Source organism: Centruroides sculpturatus, unplaced genomic scaffold (assembly GCF_000671375.1).
Source record: "Centruroides sculpturatus isolate CEXI.00-Female unplaced genomic scaffold, Cexi_2.0 scaffold199, whole genome shotgun sequence".
Taxonomy (NCBI): domain Eukaryota; kingdom Metazoa; phylum Arthropoda; class Arachnida; order Scorpiones; family Buthidae; genus Centruroides; species Centruroides sculpturatus.
In genome coordinates, this window is record NW_019384516.1 from 155,270 (window position 1) to 181,675 (window position 26,406).

Genomic DNA, 26,406 nt, shown 5'->3' on the forward strand with positions numbered 1-26,406 from the left:
TCCTTTATGAAGGCATAGAGCCTTTACTACATGAAAATGAAAATTAATGAATACACTGTGTACAGTAATTTACCTGATAAGACAGACCTCAGAAAAATACTTTATGAGAGCTTTTATACTTTTATAAAGCTGTCTATAATAAAAATTAATTAACTAAGGATTTTTTTGCCCTGCCAGAGTATGGCCGAGTTATCCGGAGTGCCGGGTTATCGAGAGCCGAGTTTTCGAGGTTCTACTGTATTAATATTAACTATTTTTTACTATACAATAAGTGCTCATTGTTAATTAAAATGCATTAAAAATTTATAATGATAATTCAATTTTTGTGGTCCCTTGACACTTGGGGGTCCAGGGCTTAAGCCCCATTAGCAGGATTGTGGAGTCAGTAAATAAACACTCGACTCCAACTCCTGATAATTTTAGTAGGCCAACTCAGACTCCCACAAAATTAAATACCAAGTCATTTTATGGGGGCAAAGGCACTCATAAGGGTTACCCTACTGTAAACTCTGAAAAGAGCACTGGGAATTTACCCAAATACTTTTATAGTTTATATTTTTAATATTTAACTTACATTAATATTTATTTGTATAAAAAAAATTAATTTTTTAACAAATATTTAATAAGAGGAAAAAGAGGGAGCAATAAAATTCTACATCTACATATCTTTATTCTACAGCTTTTGCACTTCAATTTCACCTTTCCAGAAAAATTTGTCCAACTAAAAAGTGTGTGATCTAGCTACTTAAGCTGCCCTTGTTCAGAAAAAAAAATATATACTCTGATCAATTAGTCTGGCTCATTCAGAAAAATAGAATAGTTATTTAGAGTGGAAATAATAAAGGAATGAATCAAAAATATTCAAATTCAATTAGGTCGAAATAATTTCACTACTAAACACAAATACTACTAAGAAAACTATTGATACATATTTAATAAATTAAATTGTTGCATTTTATATTTAAGATAAATGAATTATAACAAAATACAAAAACATTTTTAAAAATTAATAAATATAAAATAATTTTTCTTTCATTTAAATAAAAAAATTAAATTAAAATGTCAGAGTCAGAGTTGTTGCCGTCAATTTCATTACAAAATGACAGAAAGTAATGCTGTTGCATAAATGATGAAACTCAAACCTTTCAAAAAAGGAAAAAACTTTAAAAAATTTAGTGTTGATACAATCTCTGCAAGTCCTTTTCTTCTTTTCATATTCAATTAACATATTTACTGTTATTCTAATTGAGAGTAAGCTGATAAAGTTCTTTCAAGAAGGCCAAAGACATTAGCTGCAAATAAAATGCTTTATTATGATGAAATTATAATATGACAGTTTCATTAAAACTCCATCCAATTTCATTGCTATTGTTTTACATGTGTATAATAATTTCAGTAGTCAAAATTTGCTTTATAAGGATGAAAAGAGCAAGAATGCTTAGCATACAGGGTGGGCCAACGAAAACGAAACAATAAAGTTATTGTGTTCATCTGAGCGATTTGCTTAGACGAACACGATAACTCTGCCGTTTCGTTTTTATTGGCCCACCCTGTATAATATGACTGTTGTCCAGGAACATATGAACATTAGGATGTAGTGGAGACTGAGGAGCAACAGAATACTAAAATTTTGTTTTAATTTATTCATCCAATTACTATTTTAAAAATATTGTATAACAATTTATTTTACTATGGTCTTCTAACTCAAAAGTCATATATTAATATAAGCTGGAATTTTTGGTTGAATTATACAAATACACTTTTCATATGTTTCCAGCATTAACTTTACACACTGAACAAATGTTTTTGGCCTGATGTTACAGGCCTGCCTCAGTTCAGAAGTCTTCCAAAGATGATGGAGTAATGTTGCATTTTGAAGTGGAATTCAAAGATTTCATGACGTCATTTAAAATTCTTATGTTAGAACTTGGTATTTATACATTTAAATAAAATTAAAAATTACTTTTGGATAATATAAAATAACATAATCATAAGCACATGGAAGTGGATGGTTAATAAAATATTACTGTTTGTTACAAGTAAATTTAGAGAGTAACGCTTTCCAATATGGAAAGTGTTACTCTCTAAATTTACTTAAATAAACACTTGGCGTTACTTCCATCATTTTAGTTGTTGTTACTTGGCGTTACTTAAATAAACACTTGGCGTTACTTTAAAATAAACACTTGGCGTTACTTTCATCATTTTAGTTGATACTAAAATGATGGAAATAAAGCCAAGTGTTTATTTATAACTCAAATGCGAGTTCGAAGTCCAATGTATACAAAAAACACGGTTTCGAAGACAACATAGAAATTTCAATTATAGAAACGGCAACATCCATTCAAAGAATAATGTGTCCAGCCCGTCGGATTAATACCATCGAGAAAATACAAGTTGACTGATGAGGGGCTTTATGCCCGAAACATGCTGTGGTCACGTATCAACTAAAATGATGGAAATAAAGCCAAGTGTTTATTTATAACTCAAATGCGAGTTTGAAGTCCAAATCTTATAATATAATCGAGATGAATTGATGATGATAATAATAATAATAATAATAAATGCAGAGCCCAAATGGTAAGAAGTTGAAAGTTAGTATGCAGTTAGGGTAGGTCATGAGAACGTAAACTAAGAAGGAATTTTAGGAAATTCCCGTGTGGGGAGAGGTTTAGGATTACCCTGAACTCTAATTCTACTGTTCTATTTTAGATGCAGTTTTTATGGGAAATCAAACATATTTTTAGACCCATCTAAAAATTCTCTAATTAGTCTCGAAAGAAAGTGAACCTAATTCCTACACCTGGTGAAAATGGGTAAGATCAACTATAATCTAATAATCTTAATCTTTGCTATTGTTACTTTTTGCCTGAGCAACACCGGGCTCATCTGCTAGTAATACTATAAATTATTATTATATTACAGTAGAACCTCGAAAACTCGGCCTAATGTGGACCGAAGGGTGGCCGAGTTTGTGAAAATGCCGGGTTATCGGGAATGGGGTTAAAAAAAATAAGTACGAGTGTTTCCTCAGAAAATACTGTACTGTACTTGTATGTATTGTTTACTTGAGAATATAACAGAGAATAAACTGCCCAAATACCCTTAAACAAAGGAAAAGTACGTCCTTTATGAAGGCATAGAGCCTTTACTACATGAAAATGAAAATTAATGAATACACTGTGTACAGTAATTTACCTGATAAGACAGACCTCAGAAAAATACTTTATGAGAGCTTTTATACTTTTATAAAGCTGTCTATAATAAAAATTAATTAACTAAGGATTTTTTTGCCCTGCCAGAGTATGGCCGAGTTATCCGGAGTGCCGGGTTATCGAGAGCCGAGTTTTCGAGGTTCTACTGTATTAATATTAACTATTTTTTACTATACAATAAGTGCTCATTGTTAATTAAAATGCATTAAAAATTTATAATGATAATTCAATTTTTGTGGTCCCTTGACACTTGGGGGTCCAGGGCTTAAGCCCCATTAGCAGGATTGTGGAGTCAGTAAATAAACACTCGACTCCAACTCCTGATAATTTTAGTAGGCCAACTCAGACTCCCACAAAATTAAATACCAAGTCATTTTATGGGGGCAAAGGCACTCATAAGGGTTACCCTACTGTAAACTCTGAAAAGAGCACTGGGAATTTACCCAAATACTTTTATAGTTTATATTTTTAATATTTAACTTACATTAATATTTATTTGTATAAAAAAAATTAATTTTTTAACAAATATTTAATAAGAGGAAAAAGAGGGAGCAATAAAATTCTACATCTACATATCTTTATTCTACAGCTTTTGCACTTCAATTTCACCTTTCCAGAAAAATTTGTCCAACTAAAAAGTGTGTGATCTAGCTACTTAAGCTGCCCTTGTTCAGAAAAAAAAATATATACTCTGATCAATTAGTCTGGCTCATTCAGAAAAATAGAATAGTTATTTAGAGTGGAAATAATAAAGGAATGAATCAAAAATATTCAAATTCAATTAGGTCGAAATAATTTCACTACTAAACACAAATACTACTAAGAAAACTATTGATACATATTTAATAAATTAAATTGTTGCATTTTATATTTAAGATAAATGAATTATAACAAAATACAAAAACATTTTTAAAAATTAATAAATATAAAATAATTTTTCTTTCATTTAAATAAAAAAATTAAATTAAAATGTCAGAGTCAGAGTTGTTGCCGTCAATTTCATTACAAAATGACAGAAAGTAATGCTGTTGCATAAATGATGAAACTCAAACCTTTCAAAAAAGGAAAAAACTTTAAAAAATTTAGTGTTGATACAATCTCTGCAAGTCCTTTTCTTCTTTTCATATTCAATTAACATATTTACTGTTATTCTAATTGAGAGTAAGCTGATAAAGTTCTTTCAAGAAGGCCAAAGACATTAGCTGCAAATAAAATGCTTTATTATGATGAAATTATAATATGACAGTTTCATTAAAACTCCATCCAATTTCATTGCTATTGTTTTACATGTGTATAATAATTTCAGTAGTCAAAATTTGCTTTATAAGGATGAAAAGAGCAAGAATGCTTAGCTCATTAAAAATGACAATTATTATGTCACTATTAACTTTATTATGTTATTATCATCTTCAACATTATATAAACATAAAATAATTATTCAAAATTTATCATCTTTCAAGCTATGAATTTAAATAGGAGTGCCTAATAATGTCAATTAATTAAAGCATAGATTGAATATAAAGAAAATAAATGGGGGAAAAATAAACTAAAGGTGAAGTGTACTTTATACCCTATCTCTTTGATGGCTTTAGGAAAAATCATGTTGACAAAAGAATGTCTGTGGTACACAAGATTTTTCATGTTTTCTAATGACACACTTAATGATTTTAGACAAAAAACTTGAGTCATAACTGCAATTTAAAATAAGCATATAACCCACACCCCTTTTCAATTTGCATTTTAAACACAGATAACCCACAACTTTTAGACACAAAATTATAATATATATATTTAAAAACTTGCAAACTTTTCATATTACAAAGTACATTATTTGAATTCAGATTTACAAAAAAATTAATGTTCATTATTAAAAATATAATACAAACAAGTTTTAAATTCTTTCTTCACATGAAAAGCTAACTCCTAAGACAATTTATCTCCGAAAAGTCTGTTGACTCCATTAATTGCATTTAATTCACAGACAAAAAACACTAAAAAAATCTTAGGTCAGAAAATATCTAATACATTAACATTTTCAGATAGATTCACCCCATCTTTAGATAACAACAAAAATTATCATTTTAAAATACAAAATCATGCAATATTCTGGACAAACAGTCAAGACAAATAGTGTGCTTCAAACAAATCCAAATTCAAAGTAAACCTTAGTATCTATATAAACATTAAACATAAAAAATAAATAAAAGTAAAATTAAAATTATATAATTAATTCCCAAACAGAACCACAAAATAATTTGTACGAAGTGTTAAAAATATTAAGTCACACCTTTCACACTATTTCCAACTCATCATGTAGAGAATTTTTTCATGTGATTACTTCCAGTAATTCAGAGATAGTTTTAACATGTCATGTAGAGAATTGTAAAAATAATTTTAAGATTTTCATACAATTTTGTACTTTTAGAATGTTTTTTGTTAATTTTGTCATATTTTGTTGCATGTCAAATAGAGTTGCCAGGTACTTGGAAGACAAAATCTGGGACAAAATGAGTTCTTCCCAAAAGATACCAGGATGCTTCAATTCTAGAACATACAACAGGTGTGTATCATTACTTTGCCAGTGACAGAAATATATTTTAAATGTGAAAAAAAAAGATACTTTATTATAGGAACAGTGTTTTGAACAAAGTTCTCTTGTTGCGAGATGACAGTCAGAAAAAAATCCAGAACAATCCTGGCAACACTAATATCAAAGATATCGATTTTTGATGTGATCCGACAATTGAGTTAATCTGTCCAAGTGGGTAAAATCACTGAACAATGGTAGGTCATGGGTTCATGCCATGCCAATGGGCTGGCCATGTGGAGTTTTCCAGGTTTTCTCCACATTAATAATACCTAAACAGGGACCAGTTTCCCATAAAAACCTCCAAGCCCATGTATTGCATTGCCATAACCAAATAAACCAAACAAATGTGATCCAAAAATGTTAATATATTAAATCAATGCTTCTCAAACTGTGTTCATAAACATTTTTTTTTTTTCATTCTAATCCTTCATAGACCAATAGTTTTGTGAAATAACAACACCATAGCTATATAGAGAGAATGTAGTTCAAGTGCATATTTTACCTTTTAGATTGAATTAGTAAGAAACATTCAATCACAAAATTTGGTTCTATTTATTTTGAAAATGAGTTTGTGAGCTATTTTGACCACCAGTCAATCCTGGTATGTTCAGATAACATACCAGGATGATGTTCAGTCAATCCTTCGTGGGAGTGTATTAAAAACTTCCCAAAGCTTCATGGCAATCGTACTATGCCAGAAACCTTCGCGGGAGTATATTAAACAACTTCCCAAAGTTTCATGGCAATCGGATAAACGGTATGGTAATGCATGAAGGACATAGGACACACACACAGACATACATTCATTTTTATATATATAGATAGATTAAACTGGAAAAAATCAAATTGTTTTGTTATGCAATCAAACTAAGTAAAATGAAAAATACCACCATTTAAATTAAAATTATCTTTTTTTTTTTTTAAATCAGTTCATTAACACTAAAGGATTCCAAGAAAGTTAAAATATTTCAAAACAAAATTTTGATCAATGTTAGATTATTAAGAGTATTAGACTTTTCTCATATTCCTAATACTGTGTAATTAATACAGCTGTTTTAAAATTTATAAATGACAATTAGTTTTGTCCTATGTTACATTAGGGGCTCTTACCTATGTTTACATTCAATCCCTAGTGTTTCTTGATGCTTGCTTCCCTGTTGCATTTTATAATAATGCTTCACATAATCAATATTAGTTTTTAAAATTAATCTGTATTATCAGTAATAGTAAGAAATGTCTGTAATACTTGTATAAACTTTAATTAAACAAAATTTTTAAAATATACACAAAGTGATTACAACTTAAAAGGTCTGATTTTAGTGATTTTAAAAAATCATCTTACAATATAATAGACTAGTAAGTCTTAATAATTAATTCTTACTACACACAAATCTAAAATTGTATGAAACCATAAAAATTAAAATTAGTTCATTTGATATGGTTGTGCAAAGTTCAAAGAACTGCTTAAGAATTTGATCTTGTAATGAATATCACTTGCATATTCTTTACATTTCTACTCATTTTATACATACTTCATGCATTAAGTCAACATTTACTGTAATAGTTTTAATATTCTTATTATCAATAGTCTATCTTTATTTAAACCAGGAACCGCCAAACTTTTTTAATTGTCAACCCCCTACAACTTTTCAAAACCTCATATCGACCCCCACCAAAGTTTGTGTTACAAGCAAAAAAAAAAAGCTCTTACTATTTTTTAATTTTACATTTTCTACATTTATTGTACATATGTTAATAATAATTTTTGTAACTGACAATCAATGAGACGGATAAGCTTGATAATTCTTAGCAAGATTAGCAATATTCGGTTCAAAATTTGTAAGTTTTAGTCTTTTCCTCGACCCCCCAATAATGTTATATTGACCACTCTGGCGACTCCTGGTGTAGAAAGTAATTTGCAGACCTTCTCAATATTAGCTTTACAGTGTGCAGGCCTAGGTTTTGAACAAAGTTTTAAATAATCCCCAGTTTCCGCATTCCATCGTTTTTTCATATAAGAACTAATAATATTGCTTACTGTCTTCTGACTTACAGCAATGGAACTAAATTTTAGTGATTTAATGATCTCTCCGGAAGTCAGTCCCTGTTCAGAAAGCAGTTTTACATGGATATCAACATCCTGATTTTTGTGCAGGCCATTTTTTCAAATTTTTTTATGCAAACAATTTTACAACACTGAAAAGAATTAGGGGTAACCACTAAAAAAGTCTCATGAATTTTGGTGTTGCCAATTAAAGATAATACACAGTAAAGTTGAGTAATATTTGAGTATACATTGTCAGTAAATATACAAACCTCTAAAATCCAGCATAAAGTTTATTAAAACTTGATGCTGGATTTTCAAGTTCTGTGTATTTATTTTTACTATTTTTTCTAGTTATGTATGTTTTAATTGATGTCAATATTGACATAATCATCATGTCAACAGCCATTCAACATTGCTGTTGAATGGCTGTTGTCTCTCTTCAACAATAAATTTTGTCATTTATAAAATGAAACTGCAGTGAAAATTTGAAGTGATAAATACTATACATTTAATAATTTAAACATGCTGATTTTCCAGCTTTGTATAAGAAATCAAAATTTTGGATATAAATATAATAAAACCTGTCTAAAATGGAATACAAATAAAGCAGAAACCTGACTAAATAAAACAATTCTTTGGAATGGAGCAATTTTCTATGTTAAATTTTACTATAAGCTGAAAATTTATAGTAAAATTTATATGAAAACAGAAAACGAATTTTTGAATATGAAGAATGTAACTTAATCTGAATAAAATGGAAAATTAAGATGAAATCATAAGAAACCTTGAACATATAATAAAACACCATATTTTCAAGATTACTTATGATTTCATTTTCAGGTATATTCTAAACTTGGATAACAAATTGTCAAAGAATGGTAGCAGAATAACATAACNGTTAGGCTTAACATCGACGAAATTCAACGCAAAGCGACACGCAACGGAAAAAAAATTTCAACACGGGATAAATTAATATATTTTTTCGTACATAATTGGTTATCCGACAACCCCAGTCCCCAATTGATTCGGATAAACGACGCTCTACTGTATTAAAATATATATAAAATATTCATAAGTGTTTTTAAAATAATGTCTTTGTTTTAAACATTTTAATTTAAATGATTTTATATGTTTTTAGTTTAAACTTTAATACATGTTTTAATAAAAGGTAAATATTACAAGAAACATTTTTAAATTTGCATAATATAATATGCTTCTTTTTCTTCTAAAACTTAAGGATCCCTGTCAACATATTTGCAGATCCACAGAGATCAGTAGATCTAACACATTGTTAAGAAATCTATTAATATGAATTATTTCAAATATCTGGATATGAACATTTATACTATTCAGCAGTACACACTGTGTAAAAATTTTCAGTATTTTCAGATGATACTTTCAATGGTATCAGATAAGGAAAGCAGTTAAATATCTCAGAATGAATAGATTGATAGGAGAAGGCAATGCAACACTTAAACAATCTTCCAAGGAGGAATGCCTCCCAGAAAGACTTTCTATAGGAAACTGACCCTACTTACATATTAGATACATAAAGAAAATTCAGAAAACTCCATGTGGCTATCCCACTGGTGAAATGCAAACCTGCAACCAACTACCAATCTTTTATTCACTCAGTTATTGATGGACTAAGTGCATAAGGAAAGCCAGTATTAATTAGCAGAACCCAGACCCAGCTTCTATTAATTTAAAATTTCAAGTAATTTCAAAACTTTATAATGTTAATGAATTGTTTAAATTGTAAATGTATGTAATTTTTCCTATTAACTTTATAAATTATTTTAACTAAAGTTAATAATTTAGTTAAAATAATTTACAGGGTGATTTTTAATTCATGCAAAACTTTAATAACTTTTCAACTGAATGAGATAGAAATGAAATTCAAAAAGTACTATATAGTATAATGTTTACATTTTTGATGTCAGTGATTGATTAATATGAAGAGTCATTTTCAAAACGATGGTGCTCAGTTTATAATATGTTTATTGTAAAGAATTATCATAAAAATTCTAATTCTCAAATTGGTGTACTACCAGTGCTAGTGGAGTTATTGAACCATTCTTCTTTGAAAAAAAATGTTACTTCTACTGCATATATTGAATTATTGGAAAAGAAGTTTTATTCCAAAATGCTTGTTGGGCATAATCATCATCAAGCTTGGTTTATGTAAGATGGTGCAAGGCTCCATCAAACAAAGCAAGTGTTCAAAAGTTTTTCAGTATGTTTTGAGAAGTGTGTAACCAGATTACATTAAGAAAAATATGCTAGTGGTGGTGTGAAGTTGCTGCCTTGTAGCCCTGACTTAGTCTCATAAAAAGAAATCACACAGGTTTATCTTAAAGATAGACTCTATCACAATGCTCCTACAACTATTGAAAAGTTGATAGACACAATAAAAAAATAATAATAATGGAGATTCCAAGAAAGACTATTACCATTATTGAATATTTCAAAAATCAGTCAATAACTATTATTGCAAGCAAAGATGGTTATTTTGAAAATCCAATTCATTAAGTGGCAATAAATTCTATATAATATGATTTATGAATTTTCTTTTTATCTCATACCAGCAGATGAACCTGGTGTTGCCTGGGCAAAAAACAACAACAAAGATTAAGATTATTTCGTACTTCTAATCCTTCTATTCTAGTAGCCCAGGATGCCCCTAGTGGGCATTTTAGCAGCAGCAGTGTCATTCCATGGTATAAATAATAAATTCCTATTACAAATAAAAATAATAATATACTGAATTTATTGTTATAAATTAACAATAAGTTCAATGACAGAAAAAAAAATCTAGTTTTTCAGCTTTATATAGTTAGATAGTTGAAAAGTTATTAAAGTTTTACGTGAATTAAAAATCACCCTGAAACTTAAACGAGCAATTATTTATTGTGACATCGTCACAATGCAGGGCTGTAATTTTTAATCATATTTTTAATTTATTTCATTTAAAATATATGCTTTCTACCTCAAATTAGTACAGTAGTGTCTTGCCTCTGTACATCATGCTTTTCCTTTAACAGTAGAGTTGTGCAGGTCATCTATCTAACACTTTTCAGGGAAAAATTTTTGAATTGAAATGGCGTGGCTTTTGATTTGCATATATAGTTAATCGGGGTCTCTTGTCCCTACGGTTTCAATATCTGGACTTGTCTTTCTTCTAAGTAACTCCATTCTAGAGATTAAAGGACAGATAGATGACGTGAGTTTATAGGTCTACAATTTTTTTTCAATTTGTAGCCCAATAATTAAAGGTAGAAGTTAGACAAAATGGCCATGGTAAGAAAATACTTTCAATAATATGAAAATTTTCTTACCAAATCTGAAATTTTTCCTTTTAAAATATTTTTTGATGTTTATTACTTGAAGTTCATTCTTAACTGAAATTTTTGAGCCTTATAAAAAATTCATTCTTAATTCATCATCAAAAATAACTTTTGCATTTTTGATGTCAAAAGGTTCATTAATTTCTGTCTGTGCTAAAAATAATCATTCATGGCTCTGAGTTCAATTTTATTTCTATTAACCAACATATTGCATCAAGTTAATAATTGTATATGCTATTCTGTGATGATAAGTGCTTAAATTAAAATGTTTTTTTAATCTGAAATATTTTTATGTTAACTTATGAGTTTACTGTTGCATGGCAAATTGTATGGTAGGCCTTTGAATTTTTCAAACTATGTAATAATAATTATTAATTGGTTCATAAATTATGGTTTTATTTTGTGTACAATAGTTTTTGAGAAAATTGTGTGCTTGTTTAGAAATTTTGGGTCCTGAAAATATTCTGCACCCCTTTTTGAAAGTTGAACTGCACCACATTACTTCTTGTTGCCTGCAGATAGCTACACTTGGTCAACAATATTGTGAGCAAAAAACTCAGCAAGACAGCCAAGAAAAATTCCCTGATTTTCTAGGTGGCTAGGAACTCTCTAAATTTACTGAAAGTGCTTGAAATGACTTTTTTACATGCATGTTTAAATGTTTTTAACTCCATTAAAACACTGCAGTTATTAGGTTAAGGCTGTAGTTCCCTGAAAGGTCTTGAGTGTAGCAAACACCAATAATTGAGTGATGCCACGAATAGCTAAGTGTAGAAGTTAGTGCCAAGTGGCTTTAGTAGGAAGACTTATATCTACTTAATACTAATAAAACTAAACACGATTGCAAATCTTAATACTCAAACAACATTATTACACCCGAAACGCTTAAAGCTAGACACCAACCAAAGCCAAATAATATAATTAAATTATAATTATAAAATTTATCAAGAGTTGGCACCTAACGCCTAACTCTAATGCCAAACTGTATTTTAAATTATTAGTATTATAACCATTTATAACCCAATAATATTCAGCTTTGGTTGGTGTCTAGCTTTAAATCTTAGTACTACTTAACAGCTAGGCAGACAATGTGAAAAGCAAATGAACACATGATAAACAGACAAGACGAACAGACCAACAGAGACAAACAAGCAAGACCCCAAATTTTTTTTTTCAAACATTAACTTACTAACTAAACTAACCTATCATAACTTAGGACAAATCTAACCAGACAACTAAAGCTAACAAACCCTAATGTAATTTAACCTAACTTGAAACCAAGCTGAGTCCCTAACTTACAACTAGGACTAACCGAATTTAGACTGAAAAAAGACAGAAAATAAGAATTAAAATACAAAGTTAAAAAGGCAGCTATATACTGACAGTTGAAACAAAGCAAGGGAAAGCTAATTGCCATCTGTGTCCCTGGAGTGAGTGCTCTTAAGAGCCCCATTAAGGGATACAAATGCAAGTAGATGATGGAACATTGTACGTGTGTGAATGAGTTGGTGCAGGTTGCAAGGCCAGTTGTACCCTTCAAGAATAGCATCTCTCATTAAGCTATTCCTAATGTGATAGCTTAATGAAGAGCAGAAAACTAAGTGAAGTGATGTTTGGCCCTCCTGAATACCACAATTGCATTGTGGATTGTTCCCAAGGTTAAATCTATGCAAGTATTGTTTAAAGTTGCCATGTCCTGTAAGTAGCTGAGTCAGGGTGTAACTAATTAATGAAATTAAATAGCAAAATATAAATAATAGGGCTGTAGGGCTCATCTATATGAAATAATCTTCAAAATTATGTATAAAACCTAAATATAATTCATAAGCAGTATTTTTAACAAATTGGAGATAGATTCATCTTAGTGTATTCTGTATATAGGTAGCTATTCTAATAAAAATAGATGTCAATCAATAAAAAAATGACAACAGTACAGCTTCTCATTGACAACCTCAAACAAAAAATATATAAATTTTTTTCATACTTCTATGTGGGGCTGTGGAGTTTGTAAGCAAAATTTTCAACTCTTTTTACATTGAAGCACATGGTGCTTGAATGTAAAAAGAGAGCTGGGAGTAGAGTGGTCTGTGTTGGTAGGTTATGTAAGAGGAAGGTAAAGGAGTAATGGAATAAATAGTGGGTAGTGGATTGAGATCCGGCATGTCATTACACTGTATAATTACTGGAGGGGAGGGCAGTTATAAAAAGGGGTAATTCAACAGAATTTTGTTTATTAAGGAATGTAATTTGTAAAAAACTGTATATAAAATATCATTTTTATGTATCTTAATCTTAGGTTTATACATCATGTTCTACATAATATTGTAAAAAAATGGAACTAGTTAAAGTCATTTTTTAATGGTACAATATGTCGATTAAAAAAATTTGTAAATTGAAATCATCATTTTGTTTATCAAAACACATACTGGAATTTTACTTCTTGTGAAATTTTTTATTGTTAAATAAACATAGGCTAGTATAAATAAGTCTGTTGTTGGTTGTGTTTGAACATAGGTTTATTGTTAACTATTATACTTGGTTAATGTACTTAACCATAAATTTCTTCTTAGAGCATTATTCATTCTAATTATATATATTAGAATAAATAATGCTTTAATCAGGAATGAGTAAGATATGTTAAGATTACAGTGCAAAACATCTTACAATCACCTCTGTAAACTATATATACATATATAGATATATATATATATATCTTGATAATATATTTATAATAGTCAACTCACCTTAAAATGATCATCAATAAAACAAATTCTCATGTTACAGTGAATTTTGCCATTGTCATGTCATTAATTTTCACATGACAAACAAAAATTTACTAGAATTTGTTAAATCAAATTGTAAATTACCTTCCCCACCTCCAAGAAATAACCTATTTCCAATGATAATTTTGTTATTCACATTGAAACATGTAAAAGGAAAAGTGGTACTATAATAAATTTTCTGATTTGAGTAGAATAATTAATCTCCTAGTAGGCAAAGAAGGGTTTGACTTCCATTTGTAGAGCAATCCAAAACATCTGGTTTTAGCAATCATTCTAATATATTCAGAAAATAGGAGTTAAAAGTTTAGGAACACCCAACCCTTTAAATGGATATGGTCCCATGCAAGCACATGATAATTTGAATATTGGGGTGCATAGTGAGGCCAGGTTTGACTACTTTGAACCAAATTTGGCTCCTTTTTTACTTTTTGGCACTAAAAAATATTTTATACTTTTTCAATCTTCAACAGAAAAAAAAATCAGATTTCTTTTAGCTTTTTGTTTAATCATTCTGATATATTGCTCCACACTTAAAAGGCAAATACCTTCTCATTTTGTTTGATTTGAAAATCATTTAAAACATTAAATTGTTTTTGTAAATAAATTTAATTTTATTTAACTTTATTTAGTAAATCAATTCAAAATATAATAATTTAAAGATTTTGATTGCTTATTAATCCTTAACTCCATAAATTATACAACCATGATCCTTAAAATCATTAATACATATTCTTGATGAAGCAAACTACTATTCTTCTAGCAATTCATATTAATGCAAGTTGAGTGTATGATCAATATAAGAGTTTATTTCCATAAACTGATTATTATACAGAAAACAAAGAGAAAACTTTAAACTTTTAGAACAATTGTAAATTTATAAACAAACAAAACTACTAGTTTAATAAACAACAGGTAATTTGCAAGATTCCACTAGGCAAACATTCTATATTATTAACACGTTAATCGCCACGATAATATCAGAAAAATTTTTCACATGGGCCATGGTAACTTTATTAGATAATTTAGTTAAAAATGTATCAAGGAAACTTAATGTATCACAGAAAAAATTTTTTTTTGCCAAAATTCCCGGAAAAACACTATTTTTTATGTCAGACATATATGACTGACATGGCCCTATATTAAAACTTTTTTTCTCGACAAGCTGTGTCAGTCTTATATGTCTGACACATCCAAACAAGATACAACAAGTATTAACCTGTTGTTTTGAACACAGCGTTGAACGCATTGTGTAGGAATCAGTGGTACGTGTAGCATTTACCGAATAACACCTTGTTACTGTGACTATTTCTTTATAAAGAACATAAAATAAATTAATATAAATATAAATAATATTTATAATAATTTGTAAATATCTACAAATAATGGCAAAACGAAAGATTCTAAGTGAAAGTGAATTGAAAGAGATTGCTGATAATAAATGAATGTAATTAATTATATCAAAATAAAAATTATTAAAATGTATTTTTTCAACTGAAACAATATACCATTATATAACTATGTTTATTTTATTTTATTGTTTGTAGTAAGCCAAGAAATTTTCAAGTTTTGTTCCTGATAGGCCAAGCTTTCGAAACATAATGCAAATGTATCGTTTGCGTCGGACATCTGTGATTGACGTGGCCTTCTACCAAATAGCGTACGTCAGACATATATGTCTGACATGGCTCATGTAGAACTTCTTAGCGTCAGACACATATGACTGACATGGCGATTAACGTGTTAAGAAAAAGTAGATGCAAGCAGCCCTTGACTTTTGCACAATTCACTATTTTGCACATTTTTAAAAATTCAACTTTCTAAATATTTTTGTTGATAATGAAAAAATTTGCTTCCATGCAGAACACTCATATACCACAAAGTGCAATAGCTTGCTCTATGTTCTCAGATACACATTACTTTCTATAATAGCAGACTTCTCGGAATTGTAATCACTACTGTGTTGTTCCAAGCAAGAGGTCAAAACAGTTTCAGTCTTGCATTAGTTCATGCGTCAATGTCTTGTGTGTTTTGACAATTTATTTGTTTATGTTTAAGTATTTTGTCCTTATAAATTGATAACCATGAGTCAATCTTCATAAGATCGAGACAAAGATGGAAATAATTAAACGTTCTGAAAATGGTTCTTTTGTTTCAATCTGACATTTGTACGATGTAAACAGATCTACAATATGTTCAATTTTGAACAATAAGAGTAAAATTAAGAAATATGTTCAAAATTGTAGAAATACATCTTCAAAGATTGTTTCCAAAAGACATGGCATAGTGATGGATGAAATGGAAAGATCTTTGTCATCATGGATTGATGATCAACATCAAAATAATGTCACTATGAGTTTTTCAATTATTCAAGCTAAGGCTCTTAGTTTGCATGAAGACTGGAAGACTAGATTAAATGAAGATTCTAACACAGTGTTTCAAGCAAGTAATGGTTGATTCGACAAATTTAAAATGAGATATTCTTTACATAATATTAAATTCACTGGAGAATCAGCTGATGCAGGTAAAGATGCTGCAAAAGAATTTATTTCCTCATTGTCCAAAATTATTGTAGATGGAGAATATTCTCCTAGCCAAATATTCAATGTAGATGAGACAGGTTTATTTCAGAAAAAAATGCCTAATCGTACATTTTAATCAAAGGAAGAATCAGTTGCCCCTGGAATAAACTTCCAAAAACCAACTGACATTGCTTCTTTGGTGGAAACTTAGCTGGTGATTTAAAATTAAAGCCATTGTTAGTTTACTAAATGGAAAATCCCAAGGCATTGAAAGGGAAAGATAAAGAATTGTTTCCAGTCATTTGGAAATCAAATAAAAATGCCTGGGTTACTTACTGCATTAACATTTAAAGATTGGTTCACTTTTCATTTTGTGCTGACAATTAAGCAATATTGTAAAAATAATAATTTACAATTTAAAGCATTATTAATATTAGACAATGCTCCAGGACACCCAAAATCTCTGCAGAATTTATACCCAGAAATCAATGTTGTGTTTCTAGCTCCTAATACTACCTGCCTCATACAACCCGTGGACCAAACAGTGATAGCTACGTTTAAACGATATTATATGAGGACAATAATAACTAAGGCCATCAAGGTAACTGACAGGGAAGATGAGCCAACATTAACAGAACTATAATGTATGGAATGCAATAAACAATATTGGAGCCTCGTGGGCTGAAATATAAAAGTGTCAACAATGAAAGGTTCCTGGAAACAATAATGCCCACAAATGATGAGTGATTTTATAAATTTTGAAGAAACACCGGAAACTATCAGATGAAATAGTTAGCCTAATGAATGAACTAATCCTTGACGTCAACAATGAAGATGTTAATGAGTTGATTGAATCTCTCAGTACCTCTGTCAAATAAATACTTAATTGAACAACAATGAAATACACAATGAATGAAAGTGAGGAAGAAGCTAATAAAAATGTCAAGACTTTGACAATTAAAAATATGTTACCAAACGATCGCCTAAATATCGGGCTATAGTACGGCTAATTAAATGACTGGAATAAAGTAATTTGACATTAGAGGTAGACGTTAGATATCATCTTTTAATTAAATTAATAATTATAATTTTAATAATTTAATAAATAATTTAGAATCATCTGGAAGGAAAGAACAGACCCAGGGCTGGACTTGAACCTGCAATCTTTGCTTGCCATGCAGTGCACATGCCAGTTGTGCCATCTGGACCCAGAGCTAGCCATTGCTTCCAGATATAATTAAATTTAGATATAATCTTATGCAGTTAATCATGATTAAATCACTGTTATAGCCCAATTATTTAAGATGATCATTTGGTTATGTTTCTATATACATATTAGGTTTCACAATGTTTGATATACTCATGTGATGCTATTAAAATTTCTCATTTTTTCTCTCAAATTATATGATCTATAAATCTTTTATTCATATTGAATTATTGAAAAATATGGATTACAGTTTTTGTAATTGTCAGTTAATATATTGTGAGATGCCAGGTTCGATGGTCTATCGAACTCTTATCAACGACAAGTCTATGAGACTCATTCACTTTGTCATTGGATGGATACGATAAATATTTTAAACATTTTTCCATTGTCATCATAAAAATAAACCTGAGGAAAAAGACCTGGAATAATATTATTATTATCCCAGGTCTTTTTCCTGACACCAGGTAAGAAATGTAATTCACATCTTACCTCATGATATAAAGATTTTATTTATATAGTTCCAAGGCAAAGGGACTTATGTTCCTATGATAAAGCATTTGNAGACAAGATGGAAAGGAAATAAAGCTAAAGAACTCAGTAAATTAATTTTATATATTTTGTAACTGTTATGTAAAATGTTTTTCTTTTTATCACATTTAATATTTATATTTACTGATGAATGTCAAGCATTTCTTTTTTTCATAAGTACAGGTACCTGCATTATCAATTAGATCATCATCAGATAAATATCACAATTGTTCAATTGTAGCATTAAAAAAAAATCTTAAGCAGGTAGAATAAAATTTGTATGTATTTACTGTGAATTTATTTATCAAAATTTCTTAATTAAACACATTTTCTAATTATTTATTTCAATTTTTAAAAAAATGAATTTTATAAGAAATTTTAGTTTTTTCATTTTTAATTAAAACAATAAACACTGTTAAATAGTAAAAATTCAAATCAAGAAATTCATCTTTTCTTCCTACTATAAACCATCTTTGTATAATATAACTTAAATTTGAAAAAATTTTATTTATCATTCATTAATACATAATTTGTCAATAAAGCAACATATTTAATTTAAACAATACTGCATGAAATATGTTGACTGTTACAGAGGCTAGCATTTGAAGACTGTAAATTTTATTCTGAAAAACAATTTTTAATTAAAACTTGATTTTTTTTATATTAACTTCATTAATTAACACTCCAAAGTATTCCACACCTATTCTATTGATGTTAAAAAAAACAAACCTGTTTCCAAGCACTTTCAGACTCAAGTCATTATCAGGAGTAACTTACTAAGTTCTTAACACAAATGAACATTTCACATAAGGCAAAAATATGAAAGTTTAATTCAGCTGTTTTTCAAGTGTTATTGTGAAATTTTTTTTTGCTTTTTAACTTTTTCTCTGATGGCAAACTTGAATCCAAAAGTGCTTTGGAAACTTTTTGATGTTTGTTTCATCTTTAACTCCAATAAAATAGATGTGTGTTAAAAATAGTACAAGCCAAACTAATATTACTATCATAAAAATTGATGTTTTCAGGATTAATCTGATTTTCTCAACTAAACTGCTATTATACTATACTGTAGATCTCTTATAGTATTGTATTAAATGTGCTAGGTTACAAGAATCAGAGTAATGGTATCTGAATTAAAGTCTAGACAAACATTTGGATGTAGTTGGAGTGAGTAAAAGAATGTATTGACTTCTTCCAACTTCAATAAAACCTTAAACATAGATCATAAGTAAAGAATAGCCTGATAATTCATATGGTGGTGATGAAATGTATTGAATTTTTATGAGTCAGCAGTTTTGCTGACTCAAAAACTCAGGTATAAGTATTTAAAGATGAGTACAAGTAGGAGTCAGCAGTTTTGTGTACAAACTCCAATCCTTTTTTCTAATGGGTTCTAATTTATGATTAATTAATTAAGAGAGTATATCAATGAGATAACTGATCATAATTATGTAAAAAGCATCATTTATTAATGCTGCAAATTATATTTTATCAATAATTAAACTGAAATTCCAGGTACTTCATTCTCATGAAATAACATCTTAAGATTACAACTGAACAATCTTATATACAATAAACTTTCAAATAATTTCATATTAATAAATAATTCCAAATTTCACAGGTTTTCTTATCAGGGAACCTGTGTGAAATGGATATGTCTCTTAGAACTAAAGGTTTTGCCATTATTTCTTCAGAGATAATTGAGTAGGGCTTTATCAGCAAGACTGACATTTGTAAGACAGTTAACTCCTCCAAAACCACTTAACTGATTTAAATCATTTTTGCATACAAATACAGTCCATTTCAAAATTATAAACACATCTTTTTTTCAGTAACAAAAACATTAACAATAGTATGTATTTATTACATTAGTATGTTGTTTACAACATCAATTTAAACATTTTCTGAAATTTTTAGAACTATCTGAAAATTACAAAAGAAATTATCAAAGATTTTCAATTTTTGATTGTTTCAAAAGTATAAACACGGGTGCATAAAAAAACGATTTGTGATGTCTCACTATTTTTTAGGTCCACCATTTGGTTTAATTAATTCAAGTACTCTATCAGGAATATACTTTACTAGTTTTTGAAGTTGTTCTTGTTTAATATTTTCCCAACAATCCATGATAGCTAATTTCAGTTCATTTACAGTATTGTATTGTCTGTTTTAGTCATAAACAAGACAACTTATAATGCCCCAAACATTCTCTATTGGGTTCTCATATCAAGGCTCAATGACAGCCAATCAATTATATTAATTTTTTTTCAGCAAACCAATTTTTAATTGACTTTGATGTATAAATAGGAGCAATATCCTGTTGGAACTGCCAATTTTCTCCCCCCAATAAGTGATCCAAAAGTTGTTAAATTTTGATACAACAGTTTTTGATACTTTTCTGAATTCATTCTATCTTCTATAAATATAATGTCTGTTTTACCCCCATCCAAATCATGTGCACACTCTCAGAGCCCCAACCTTGCTGTCTGCTCATTCTGACTTCGTTCTCCCTCAAATCATGCCAGTAGTGACTATAACCATCAGGTCCATCCAAATCCCATATTTTTTTCATCTGAAAAGATTATTCGTTTCCACTCCTCTTTCCATGTCATCTTGTCTTTGGCCCACTTTAATCTAGCTGTTTTGTGCAACTGTTTTAATTTCGGTTTGGCAGCTATTTTTGTAAATTTGGCATTTTTATGATTATGCATACATCTCCATTCAGTTGCTGGTGAAACTGCAATTGGCAATGTTGATGCTGATTCTTTGACAGACAACTTGTTGACCATCAATAGCCAAAAAACCTCTTTTTTATTTCTAGTTGTAAGGAGTTTAGGCCTTCACATCACTTATTTCTGCCATAATTTTCATCCTGAGTTAACACATTTCTCACAGCACATGTAGATTGATTTACAGCAAAATTTGTCTTACAGATTGTCCTACTCCTTTTAGTTGGTAAATTTCCCATATTTTTAACTCGGTGTTTTTCCATGAGGCATTGTCAGAGTTAGTCCAGAAAGAGAAGAGTAAGAAGACATGTATAAGAATAGGTACTTTAAACATTGGAACATTGAATAGGAAGAGCAGAGAGTTGGTTGATCTTATGTAAAGAAGGAGGGTGAACTTTTTGTGCCTGCAAGAGACAAGATGGAAAGGAAATAAAGCTAAAGAACTTGGTGAAAGGTACAAACTGCTTGTGAGTGGATAAGGGAGGAAGGAATGGAGTTGGTATCATAATTGATAAAGTTCTAAAAGACAGAGTCTGTGAGATTAAATGAAGGTGTGATAGAATTATGAGCGTTAAGTTGAATGCTGTTGGAATTTTCATTACGATTGTGTGTGTGTATGCTCCTCAGCCAGGTAGTGGAGAAGAAGAAAAGACAAACTTTTGGACAGATCTTGACCAAGTTATAATGTGTGTTTCTATGAACGAGAGATTAATCTGTGGGGTGATTTAATTGGTCATGTTAGGAAGAGGAAGAATGCGGAAAGAAGAGTTCTTGGGAGGTGGAGTGCGGGAGAAAGGAATGGAGAGGGAGAAAGACTAGTCAATCATGCTGTGGCTTTTGACCTTGCACTAGTTAACACCTCCTTTGAGAAGAAAGCAAATCAACTGGTTACATACATGAGTGGAGGTAGATCCAGCCAGATTGATTTTTTTCTTGTGCCGCAAGAGACATCTGAGTGAGGTGTTAAACAGTAAGGTGTTAAATGGAGAAAGTGATGCTACACAATATAGCATTCTCCTGGTGGATTGTGACTTTCTTATGTGCCATTGTAAGAATTGTGTTAGCCAGATTGAACAAAGGATCAAATGGTGGAGATTTAAAAAGGAAGAATTAAGGAAAGCATTTAACCTTGTTGTTCCCAAAAATATTCGTGTTGACCTCATTGATCTGCGTGAGCAATCCCAAATATTTACATGTTTACATCGAAACGTTTTTGATACTAGATGTCGCTATGCGTCACAATTTTTATATTAATTTAAAAATATGACACTTCCGTGTTGCGGCGTTATTGACAGCGCTTTGTTAAATTTCAGACGTGCTCGCTAGTACTTTCAACAGTTTACAACCGTCGTCTTCAGGCAAAATCGAATACCTTTGTTTTCGAATTGACAGCTTTTAACGGACTTTCCAAATTACGTTATGTGCGTGGTTGGAATATAGAACAAATTAATAAAATTGAATAAATAAATATTTTCTTTAAAAGAAACCTGCTGTAATAACTTGAATTCCCCAAAACATATAAATATTGATTGATAATGCCGTGCATAGTAATGGAATAAAATTAGAACACAAAATTATAACTTGGATTGTTTAAATAAAGTTATCCATAACTGTGGTATTTCCAATGTCGGCGCATTACACGGCAAAGCAGCGGATATATAAAGATTTTCCCATATGAATATTTGCCTACGATCATTGCAATGCTTAAGTAATTTAACATGGTTCCAAAGTGGAAGATAATCTTGTTCTAGCACCTTTTTCGCTAATTCTGTAGCTGGTCTATTATTTCTAATGTCTTCTTGATGTTCGAGGATGCGGGACCGTATCATTCTNGTATATAATAAAAAAGCTAAGCTTATAAGTGCTGTATATTATCTTAATAATACGATAATAAAAGTTAGTATATGAAAGTAACGATATTATTTTTACTACATTTGTAATTATAGTACAGAAAATACTCGTAGAATATAATCGTTGTCTTTATATCGATATATCACGTAAACAACCATCTTCCATTTCTACCAATTCACGTGCGAAGAAGTATTTACTTTCGACACTTGGAGCAGCACCGTCGCCGTAAAAACTTCGCGCTAGCCGGACCTCCACCGTAATCCGAGCGCAAACGCAAATAGGTCACGTGATTAAAAGCTTTTACGGCGAGGGGATTTTACGCCGTTTTTACGGTAGTGGAGTCCTAGCCTTAATGCTCTCCCTCTCCCCCCCTCTGGGGAATTTCGAAAAAATCCCTTCTTAGTGTACGTTTTCATGACATACCCTAACTGTGTACCAAATTTCACCTCTTTAGGTTTAGCGGTTTGCTCTGGGTGATGATGAATCAGTGAGTCAGTCAGTCAGGACAAGCAATTTTATATATATAGATGGAGAGGCAAATGGAGGAGTGGTGCAAGATTAGCAGAGAAGTGGAAAGTGTGCTTAGGAAAATGAAGATGGGGAAAACAGTAGGCACTGATCGAATACCGCTTGAGGCTTGGAGAGGTTTGGGTAAGAAGGGAATTGATATCCTCTGAGACCTTATGAAGAAACTCTGGCAACTGGAGAAGATCCCAGATGAATGGAGGAAGAGCATTCTTATGCCGATCTTAAGGTAAAGGGGATGTACAAAATTGTGGAAATTACAAAGGTATAAAGATATTGTCCCATACTATGAAAATATGGGAGAAAATTGTAGAAAGAAGGATTAGGCAGGAATATGAGATTGAAGAGGAACAGTCTGGCTTTTTGCCAGGAAGGAGTATGACTGATGCTATCTTTGCTCTAAAACAGCTGATGAAAAGGCACAGGAAAATGCAGGAAGATTTGCACATGGTGTTCATAGATCTAGAAAATCATAATAATCCTATCATATGCCTATAAATAGGATTATTAAGGCAAGAGATGTTTGAGGGAAAAGAATGTTCCAGAAAAATATGTTATGCTCTTCAAGGAAATGTACTAGAGAGCAGAGACAAAAGTTAAGAAGTGTGGGCACAAAAAAGGGTTCTTCGTTAATGTTGGTTTGCATCAGGGATTGGCCCTTATCCTTATTTGTTTGACCTGATAATGGACATGTTGGTGTGCGATGTAAAGTGTGAGGGTCCGTGGAGTATGCTGTTTGCAGATGATATTGTGCTGTGTGAACTTTTCCAAACCAAGGCTGAGAAGAAACTGGAAGATTGGAGGAAAGTTTTGGAAGAAAGAGGCATGAAGATTAGCAGAACTAAAACAGCTTATATGACTCTGAATGGTAGAGATGAGTGCAATATTAAAATCCAAAATGTGCAGAGTTTTGTCCCGAGTTTTAAATATCTTGGGACATTTGTAGAGATGGGAGAAGATTGAACTTGGAGGTGCAACATAGATTTCAATGTGGATGGATGAACTGGAGGAAGCTGAGCAGTGTGTTATGTGACAAGAAAGTTAGTTGCAATCTGAAAGGAAAATTGTATAAATCAGTTGTTAGACCTGCAATGTTATATGGAGCTGAGACATGGGCAATAACAAGAGCCCAAGAAAGAAAGATGGAGGTGGCAGAGATGAGAATGTTGAGATGGATGTGTGGAGTGTCAAGGAAGGATAGAATAAGGAATGATTTTATCAGAGGTTCTGTTAAAGTGGGCCCCTAGAGCAAAAACTTGCAAGAATGTAGGTTGAGGTAGTTTGGCCACGTAGAGCGAAGAAGTGACAATTATGTTGGAAAGATGATTGGAAAACTAGTAGTAAAAGGAAAGAGGAAAAGAAGAAGACTAAAGATGCATCAGAGAGATAAGGTGGAAGAATACTTGAACCAGAGGGGACAAGGAGAAGCCCTTGATCGGGAGACATGGAAAAAAACGTATTAGAGAAGGAAACACCAACCCCATATAAACATGGGAAAAGGCAAAGATAAAGAATAAGAATATTTCATCAATAAACAAAGTATATATGTAATTGTTTACAACTATTTCTACAATTTCTTAATTCAAAACAGATTTTATTGTATGTTTACTATAAAATTTTAAATATATTTAGTAAAATAAGAGTGATACTACACCAGAGTAAACANGATACAGTAAACACAATTATTATTAAAAAAAAAAATTTTAAGCTTAACATCGACAAAAATTCAACATGGCGTCACAGGCAACAAATAAAAATTTCAACATCAAATAGGTTAAGGTAAAAGTGTTAAAAGAAATCCAGTTCCCGGATGATGTGCAAACATGGTGGTTGCTGAATAGTAATTGCATTTTGAAAGTTAGAGAAGAGGTTTTGGGAAAAACTTCAGGGAAGAGATCGCCAGAAGGAAAGGAACTTTGGTGGTGGAATGCTGAAGTACAATCTGCAGTTAAACAAAAGAAAAGGTAGGATTTGATGGGAAGGCCTGAAGATAAAGAAACTTACCATTTGGCAAATAAAATGACTAAAAAGGCAGTGGCTATTGCAAAACTAAAGGCTTTTGAAGAGGCTTATAAAGTTTTTGAAAGGAAAGATGGTGAAAGAAAGTTGATGAAAATTGCCAAAACAAGCGATAGGACATCAAAAGATTTTACCTCTATTAAATTGATTAAAGATGATAAAGGAGTGGTATTACATGATTACGAAAAGGTCAAGGAAAGATGGAAAGAATATTTTAGGAATTTATTGAATGAAGAAAATCCGAGAACTTTATATGAGAACTAGCTGTTACCCGCGACTTTGCTCGCGGAGGTTTTGCAAGCAAACTCAATTTATATTATGTATTTCAAAAACCATAGTAATTGTTATATAACACCTACCGCCGAGAATGATGAGAATTGCTGAGAATCAAACAAACTACAGTGGAACCTTGGTATACGACCTTAATCCGTTCCTGGTGTTTGGACTTATACTGAATTGGACGTATACCAAACCAACCTTTTCCATAAGAAGTAATGTAAAAATGATTAATCCGTTCTCATGTAAAAAAATGGCTGGCTTTAAACACCTCACTTTCCTGGCTAATTCCTGCTTGATTTTTCATGAGATCAGCATGTATCCTTTTAACTTTCTCGCAAATAATTTCTTCCGATACGCTGTTGCTGGCACACTGTTTTTCAGTTATCCAAAGCAAAAGCAATTTCTGGACATGATCTAATGTCTTCGATTTCTGTTTAGAAATTGATTTAACCCCTTTCGTAACATTAGCAAATTTATTAATGTTTTTATTTTACACGATTGTCAATGTCGTCGTTCTCGGAATACGGTATGCAACAGTTAAATCTCGAACACGCATGCCACCTTCATATTTCTCAACAATCTCTTTTTTCAGTTCCGTTGCGATTCTATTCATTTTTTTATTTTTCTGTTGCCCTTTTGCAATTCATGATTAATAAAAATAATAAAATGTTACTTACAAATTAAAATCAGAAGAAATTTAACAAAGTTATAAACCGTAGCACCGCGAACGTCTAGTCTAGTGTAGTACACCGATAGTGCTACTTGTT